Source organism: Lontra canadensis, unplaced genomic scaffold (genome assembly GCF_010015895.1).
Source record: "Lontra canadensis isolate GAN:19392208 unplaced genomic scaffold, GSC_riverotter_1.0 scaffold44, whole genome shotgun sequence".
Lineage (NCBI taxonomy): Eukaryota > Metazoa > Chordata > Mammalia > Carnivora > Mustelidae > Lontra > Lontra canadensis.
In genome coordinates this window covers 9825421-9834152 of record NW_022631038.1, presented here as the reverse complement: position 1 = coordinate 9834152, position 8732 = coordinate 9825421, and the positions used below count along the sequence as shown (strand labels likewise).

General features: G+C 35.4%; 1 pseudogene; it reads right to left on the bottom strand.

The window, feature by feature from the left end:
* Window positions 1–217: 217 nt before the first annotated feature.
* Window positions 218–1197, bottom strand: LOC116876160 (annotated as a pseudogene).
* Window positions 1198–8732: the final 7535 nt, after the last annotated feature.

The following is an 8732-nucleotide window of genomic DNA, read 5'->3' as shown; positions in this document are numbered from 1 at the left end:
GTAACTTATATCCTCATTTCCCATTTTTCTTTGTGTATTGTTTTGATGGTTTTGGTATGCATTTTTTTTAGTTGTATGTGGTTAAATATATCACATTTTTATTTTATTATACATGAATTCCAATAGATTAAGAAGGCAGATGCAATAGCATTTTACTTTATTTATATATATATATATATATATATATATATATATATATATATATATGTTGTTTAAGAAAAAACCCCAAATCAATAGCTTTAACTGCATCTTTGAAATATTACAAATGAGTCTGAAAAATCATCTGAAATCTTGTGTTTTTCTGTAGCTGGACAATTTAGATCTTATTCATCGGCCTGTGAACTATTCCTTTTCCAGAAACACATACCATCTGAACATTTTCTATATCCTTGTTTTTAACGGTGTGACTTACTGAATCAAAGCAGCTGAGTTTGATACAAGTTTAAGATCATTTTCTTCAAGAATTAACTCATCTTTCTGGACTTCAGGCACTGAACAGTTAACACCTGGCCTCAGCCGAGCCCTGCAGGTATGTTTTTCATGCCACAAATTTCAGATTTCAACAAGAGAACCACTCTCCTGAATAACAACGTGGATGGGGCAGTGAGCCTAGACAGACTCATCTTGTAAGGGAGGCCCAGTGTAACGCCCTTGACTGTGTTGTGTACATGATTACAGATCCTATGGACAGTAGCCAGTGCTTTTCTATTTCCCACCATTTGTCAATTCTGAGCCTCTTTTTTTTTCCCCCCCAAGGAGACCGGATACTCTGCTGATGTGATTAAAGTCCCTCCAGAGGGTTCCTCTGGAGCCCTTCACAATGACAGTGCGTCCCTTCAGCGTGACGTTGACATTTTCCAGAATGTCGACAGTCTGATTGCTGAGAACGGGCTTCATTCTCACAGTAGATGTGGCAAAAGGCACTAGCTGTTTTTGATGGTTTTCATACCTTCCTGAATACATGTTTCCATCTGTTTCATTGACTTTCAACCTAAAGTACATCCTTAACATTTCTCGTAGCTCAAATGAGTTGGAGAGCATTTTCTCAGGTTTTATTTATGATACAATGTCTTTATTTCCTTTTTCCTGAGACAACTGTGAGACAACTCTTTCTTTTTCCTTTGACAACCCTCAGGCTAGAAGTGGTTTATAGAATTCCAGGTTGACAGTTTGGGTTTTTTGTTTTTGTGGGTGTATCTTTTTTTTTTCTTTTTTTCATCACTGTAAAGATGTTGGTCCTATATCCTCTAAAATTCATTATTTTTGAAGCCATGAATCCTCTGAAATATTGTTCCATTGATATGTAGTGTCATTTTCCTCTCACTGCATTTAGATGTTATCTTTCTTTGATTTACTTCGTTTTGACTATGGTGGGTCTAGTCATAGTTTTCTTCCCTTTTTAATCTGATTGAGGTTTCCTGAAGTCATTGAATAAAAATTTAACTTGCAATAAATTTGAGAAAATTTCAGTGATTATTTTTCTAATATCTTTTCGGTCCCATTCTTCTTTTTTTTTCCCCTCAGGGACTCCAAATATATGCCTGTCATTGCCCCTAAATATTATTAATGTTCTGTTCACTTTTTCAGTCATTTCTATGTATGTGTCTTCAAGTTCACAACTTTTGTTCTCCCCATTCTACTATAACAATATTAGACAATTTTATTTGGTCTTTTTAAATTCAAATATCGCCTTTTTTTTAGTTTTATTTATTGATTGAGATATCCATTTTTCAGATATTCCAGAATAATTTTCTTTTATGTCACAAAACATGATTATAATAACTACTTTATAAAACCCTTGGTCAGGGGGGAGCACCTGGGTGGCTCAGTGGGTTAAAGCCTCTGCCTTTGGCTCAGGTCATGATCCGGGGGTCCTGGGATCAAGCCCTGCCTCGGGCTCTCTGCTCAGCAGGGAGCCTTCTTCCCCCTCCCCTCTCTCTGCCTGCCTCTCTGCCTACTTGTGATCTCTGTCTGTTAAATAAATAAATAAATCTTTTTTAAAAATTTAAAAATAAAATAAAATCCTTGGGGGTCTCAGGGCATCTGGGTAGCTCAGTCAGTCAAGCATCTGACTCTTGACTTCACCTCAGGTAATGAGCTCAGGGTTGTGAGATCTAGCCCTCACTGGGCTTCATGCTCAGTGGGGAGTCAGCTTTCTCTGTCTTCCTTTGCCCCTCCCATGGCTCCCACACACACTCTCGATTTCTTTCTCTCTCTCTCAAATAAATCAATCTCTAAATCTTGGTCTCCTAATTCCAAAATCTGGGTCTTTTCATAGTCAGTCTCACATAATCGTCTTCTGTACTGAATATAGTTTCCATCTCCATATTTCTTCAGGTATTAGAATTTTAGGTTGTATCTTAAACTTTGGGAAATTTATTTTGTAGGAATCTGATTCTGTTATTTTACCCCACAGAAACTTTCTGTTTTGTTTGTTTTTAGTAGTTTAATTTGGTTGTTCTCAGATTGAAAGTCAGACTTTTGAGTAGCAGCCAACTTTGCTCCGCTATTATGTCTTCGTGTAAACTACTAAGACTCTGTCCTTGGCATTTGTGTTTAGGCTCAGCCAGATATTTAGGCAGAGTTAATGCACAGAATCTGTGCCCCAATCTCTGATACTCCCCTTTCCCAGTTTCCTTGTTCACTCTCCAGTGAAGTTTTTTCTTGGCCTTGTAGCGGCCATGTGCAGTACAGGGGAGTCCCACCATCTTGGCTAGAAGTGGTGAGACCAACCAACTCACCAGGTCCATTCCCCCTTCCAATGAAGAATCTCTTTGAAAGTTCTGATACCTTTGGATCGTTCTCCAGTGTCTTCCAGTGGTTGTGTGCTTGTTTACTTACCATTTATTTTTGTAATTTCTCTGGAGTTTATAGCTGCTATCTGTAAGTGGGTTGATAAAACCAGAGCTTACTTGGCTTTTATGAGAAGTGAACTCAAGCATGGATATCCAGGATAAAGACAAGATTTCAAAGTAATCACATCGTTCTAACTAAAAGAGATTTATCTTAATGCTCTCTCACATATTTATTTTCTTCAAGCTTTCATTGCCTTTTTAATAATCTACAGTTTGTGTTTTTATTTTTTTCCCCAGGTTTATTGAGGTATGACTGAGATTGGGGAGTATGGACATTTTAAACAATATTAGTTCTCCCAATCCATGAGTATGATAAATCTTATCATTTATGGTAATATTTCTTTCATAAGAGTTTTGTGGTTTTCAGTGTATGGATCTTTCACCTCCTTGGTTAAATTTACTCCTAAGTATTTTACCATTTTCAAGGCTATTGTGAGGGGATTGTTTCCTTTATTTCTTTTTTCAGAAATGTCATTGTTAATGTAGAGAAATGCAACAGATTTCTGTATGTTGATTTTATATCCTGCAACTTTATTGAATTCATTGATTATTTCCAACAGTTTTTACTGGAGTCTTTAAGGTTTTCGGTATGTAAAATAATTTCATCTACAAACAGAGACAGTTTTACTCCTTCATTCAACTTCTTATTTTTGCCGAATTGCTTCTAATACTACGATGAATAGACTTGGTGAGAGTGGACACCCTTTGTCTTGTCCCTGCTCTTAGAAGTAAAGCTCTCAATCGTTCATCAGTGGGTATGAGGTTAGCTGTGGGCTTGTCATATACAGACTTTATTATGTTGATTTCTATATTTTTATATTTTATTTTTATATTATGTTTATTTCCATACCCAGTTTGTTCAGAGTTTTTAATCTGGAAAGAAATTGCATTTGTCAAAGGCTTTTTCTGTATCTATTGAGATAATCATGTGATTTTTATTCATTCTATTAATGTGGTGTATCTGATTATGGATTTTTGCATATTTGACCATTCCTGTATCCCAAGGGTGAATCCAATTGATCATGGTGTGTGATCTTTTTAATATGCTGTTGAATTTGTTTGCTAGCGTTTTATTGAGAATTTTTGCATTTATATTGAGGATATTGACCTATAGTTTTCCTTTCTTACAGTGTCCTTGTCTGACTTTGGTATCAGGGTTATGCTGGTCTGGTAAAATGAGTTCAGGAGTGTTCCCTCCTCTTTTTTTTTTTTTTTTTTTGGAAGAGTTTGAGAAAGACTAGTGTTAATTCCTCTTTAAATGTTTGATGGAATTCACCAGTGAAACAAACCATCTGGTGTCAGGCTTTTCTTTATTAGGAGTCTTTTGATTACTAATGCAAACTTCTTAGTTATTATTGGTCTACTCAGATTTTATATTTCTTTATAAAGTAGGTTGTATATTTTTAGAAATATATCTCTTTCTTCTAGGTTGATCAATTTGCTGGTCTATCGATGTTTACAGTAGTGTCTCATAATCCTTTGTATTTCTGTGGCAGCGATGGTGATTTCTTATCTTTCATATCTGCTTTTGTTTATTTGAGTGCTTTTTTCTTGGTAAGTTTAGCTAAAGGTTTGTCAATTTTGCTTGTCTTTCAAAGACAGCATTAGTATTAGTGTACTAGTAACTTAGCATTGTTAATCTTTTCTATTGTTTCCCATTCTCTCATTTATTTCTATACAAATCTTTATTATTTTCTTCCATCTACTAAATTTGGGCATAATTTGTTCTTTCTCTAGTTCCTTGAGATATAATGTTGATTGTTTACTTAGGATCTTTCTCTTTTGTTTTCTTAATGCAATTATTTATAGCTATAATCCTTCCTCTTACAACTGCTTTTGATGCATCTATCAGGTTTTTGTATGTTGTGTTCCACTTCATTTTTCTCAAGATATATTTTTATACCTTTCTTAAATTTCTTCTTTGATGAATTGGTATTTCAGTATTGTGTTGTTTGATTTCCATGTATTTGTGAATTTCCCAGCTTTCCTCCTGTTCCTGATTTCTCTAGAAATCAATAGGTGGGCAGAGTCCCTGGCTGGTACTATGACAAGCAGGAATGCAGTCCACCATGATCTGATTACTGGTTTCTCTGAAGTCCCACCCTTGTTCTGTGTCTTTTCCTGATTCCCATTCATTGAGCCCCACAGATTTTTCTGGGATCTCTTTGAGGCAAGACCTGAGTGACATCCTGAGAAGCAGCGTACAATGTGGGGAAACTGAATATGCATTTTAGGCCCAGTGGACAACCTACAGGCCTCGGGGGCCCCACTCAGTGAGGCAATGCACCAGCCTTGGGATGGGGATGCAGTCAGAATGTAGCTTCTCTTCTTGCACATGTCTAATGCTTTTCTTCTCAGACCCTGGAGTCCAGAGAGGTGTCGTGGCTTCATCTCCATGTTCTGACAGCTTCATAATGGTATCCTTTCTACAAATCATTGCTGGTTGTTCTTCTTGTGAGAGGGACTGAAGTCAGGAATGACCTAGGTCACCATCTGCCTTGAGGACCGATGTGTGATGTACTGTAGTAGAGACTGTGGACACAAATCTGGGTAACGGTCATCTTGTCCTCTGCAGCCTGCTGCCTTAGTGCTGTGCTGCATACGAAGGAGCTGAATTTCCTGAAGGAGAGGCTGGGGGCAGCTCTGCTGTCAGAGCCAAAGCTGGAGCCAGAGCCAGAACATCTCTTTTTGATATTGCAGCTGCAAGCAAAAGCTACCATAGTCTTTCATGAACTTTTAGCACAAAACCAATATCACTCAGTTAAAAATAAAAAATACTTTTGCTGCTAGTTGCAGAAGTGCAATCAGTCTCCTGTTAATATTTCAAAGTAAGTTACCTACAACAATGCATTATAAAATAATATTTCAGTGACTAGGAGAGGTATCGTAATTACAATAGCAAGTAACCTAGGTTCATCTCTGCTGAAAAAACTGGGGTAAAATAATATTTGATCAATAACGATCTGGGCTCAGGAAGAGATATATACAACATGAATCCTCTAAATTATTCAATTTGGAAGTTACTCTATCATTTCTATGAAAGGTAATAAAGAACTAGGAACAGAAGCGGCAAAGTTGATGAGACCTGGGATTTATCCTCTTTTTGCATTAATTGTCCCAGTTCTTTACTGAAAGTGAGAACATGAATACCCAGGATGCTTGTGTAAGCGGAGTCTGTTTGAATAGGTTTGTGAATCCACACTGAATGTTCCTTATAAACTGCAGAGTGCATATCGTTAGCATATCAAAAATCTTCCAAATCGTTCGGAAGATTTTTTTTTTCTTTTATTGCAGATTTTCTCTGGAAGGGGCTAGTAAGGAGCGTATCCTGGGATATGAGTTTTATTTCAAGGTTACTGAAGAATCACAGGAGTGCAGCCAAATGGAAAACTGATGAATAATATCCAGAGGGCATTGCTAGAAGATAACCCCATAGTTTCAAGACACTTGAAAAATAATGATAAGGAAACATTTTAAATCTAGTTTGTTGCTAGTGAGAATAAAAATATATTTTGACAGAAAACCAACTTTTTTATCCAAGTTTAACTATAAATTGTAAATTTGTAACCTTTCAATTCACAATGAATACTTATCATCTTGCAGTAATAAACTGTCACATTCAGGAGATATTTTGTCTTTAAAACACAGATTTATTGCCTAAAATAATATAAAATAAAATAGATTTAAGACTATGTAAGATATCCATGGATTTTTATTTAATAGTAAGTATTTGGGTAATTTTCAGGATGTTTTTACATACCAATTTTATAAATGACAATGTACCATTTGGAAAGATCACCTATGTAACCTAGGTATTATTTTTTGTATAGTCAGACGAGGTGATTGCCAAGATTCCTTCCAACTCTAAAATTATTTCTTTCCAGTTGAACACTATTATTTACTGTTGTCTAGAAATTAAAAACTCGCAACCTGATAAAGTAGCCTTAAGATACACTAACTCATAAATATACACAAAATAATATAAATGGAAATGTGAATAAACGTGTACTCATCAACCAACTAAAGAAAACAAACATTATTTTATATTTGGAGACCCCTGTGTACCTCTAAGAAAGGTAGCTTTACATTCAGTGAATAAGACTTAGCCAGAAAACTGCATGCTTACCCTTTTGATGAATGACAAAATAGATGTCATGCCTATGCCTGAATTGAGAAAATGAGAGAGAGAAAGAGAGAGAGACAGAGGAAAGAGGAAGAGAAAGAGAAAGAGAAAATGAAAGTGAAAATGAAAGTGAAAAAGTCAAAGTGAAAAAGTGAAAGTGAAAGTACAGGAAAGAAAACCATGGGATAGCAAGACCAAATTCTGCATATAAACTCTAGCCAGATTTCTGGCAGAGCCAAAGCTAGGATGGTACATAACAGAATTTGAGCACACCAGATAAGGACAAAAGAACTGTAAGCATGTTTCAGCGGTTGTTGACAACAGGAAGACAGACTTTGTGGTTTCAGTTTAGTCAAGCTAACCTTTTAAAATAAAGGTTTAAATACGCAAGTGAATTTAATCCTAGAATAGGAAGGGAAATATATCTGAAGAATCAGTGGACAAAATTTCTCTGTTTGATGAAAGGCACACATTTACATATTTAAGAGGTTCGTCAATGTCAAGCACCATAAATACAAAGAAAATAACCCACAGGCAAATCATATTAAGCTTTTGCCAATCAAGCTGAAAGAAAAATTTCAAAGTGTAGATTTAAAACTAACACTTTAAAAATACATGGGGGCAGTGATAGGAGTGATTGATGACCTTTCATCAAAATCAACAGAAACCAGAAGATATGTTTCAAAATTTCTTTCAAAATATCTTTCAAAAATTAAAGGAAAATGACAATATTTTCCAATGAGAGAGCAAAAGAGGGAGAGAATGCTTTCTCAGCAGCTTTGTACTACGAGTTTTAAGGAAGTCCTTCAGGCTGAAGGGAATAGTAAAGATATACATTATATAAATAAACTCGATGGAATTGACAGCTATAAAATATTTCACCTAATAATATCAGCACAGTCATTCTTTCCAAGTGCACAAAGTACAGTTAACAAGATAGACCACATTCTAGGCTTGAAATGGTACTAAGCATCTTATCTACCCACAATAAAATAAGATGTATAATAAAAGAAAGAAATGAAAGGAAACCTCTAAATATTTGAAAACTAAACACACACTTCCGACTATCTAACAATTAGATAATAAGTAATAATGAAAGAAAGAGAAGTTCTAAGGACCTATAATCATTTACTCCTAGCCATGTCTGGTTCTGCTGCAGGGTACCCCTCTTAAAAGCAGGAGTGACTCAGAATACCAAGAATTAAAAAGTGTCTCTGAAGAGAATTCACCGCCATCACATTCATTGTCCTCACCATCTGGTCTAAGAGAAAAGTTAGGACTCTAGGAGAATCCTACCATAAGAACAGAATACGAAGTAATAAATCAGGAGTGACGTGGTTGACAATGATATTTTTGATCCATTTCTTTTTCATTCACAATACCTTAAAACAACAGTCACCCAGTTCATTTTCAAAGTTTGGTGCTGACTTCAAACTCTGTTTACTACTGACCATTAGATGGGCTGGGATTGGGTTTGATTGTTCTCTGGCCATTTTTATTTTTTAGCTGTTTCCTGGAATAATCTAGATCATGTCCTTATGAATCTTTCACTTTACCCGGTCATAGTTGTCATTTCTTAAATGGTCATTAAAGGAAAAGAGGAAGAAAAAGGAAAGAAAAAAAGGGAAAAAAGAAATTAAATATGTTCCTATTTCTATAAATTATAAAAAGAAAACTTCACAAAATAAGTCTAATCAAGCTTTAAATTATGTCCTCTGAAGTATGTTTTAAATTAATGAAGTAGATTTATTTGT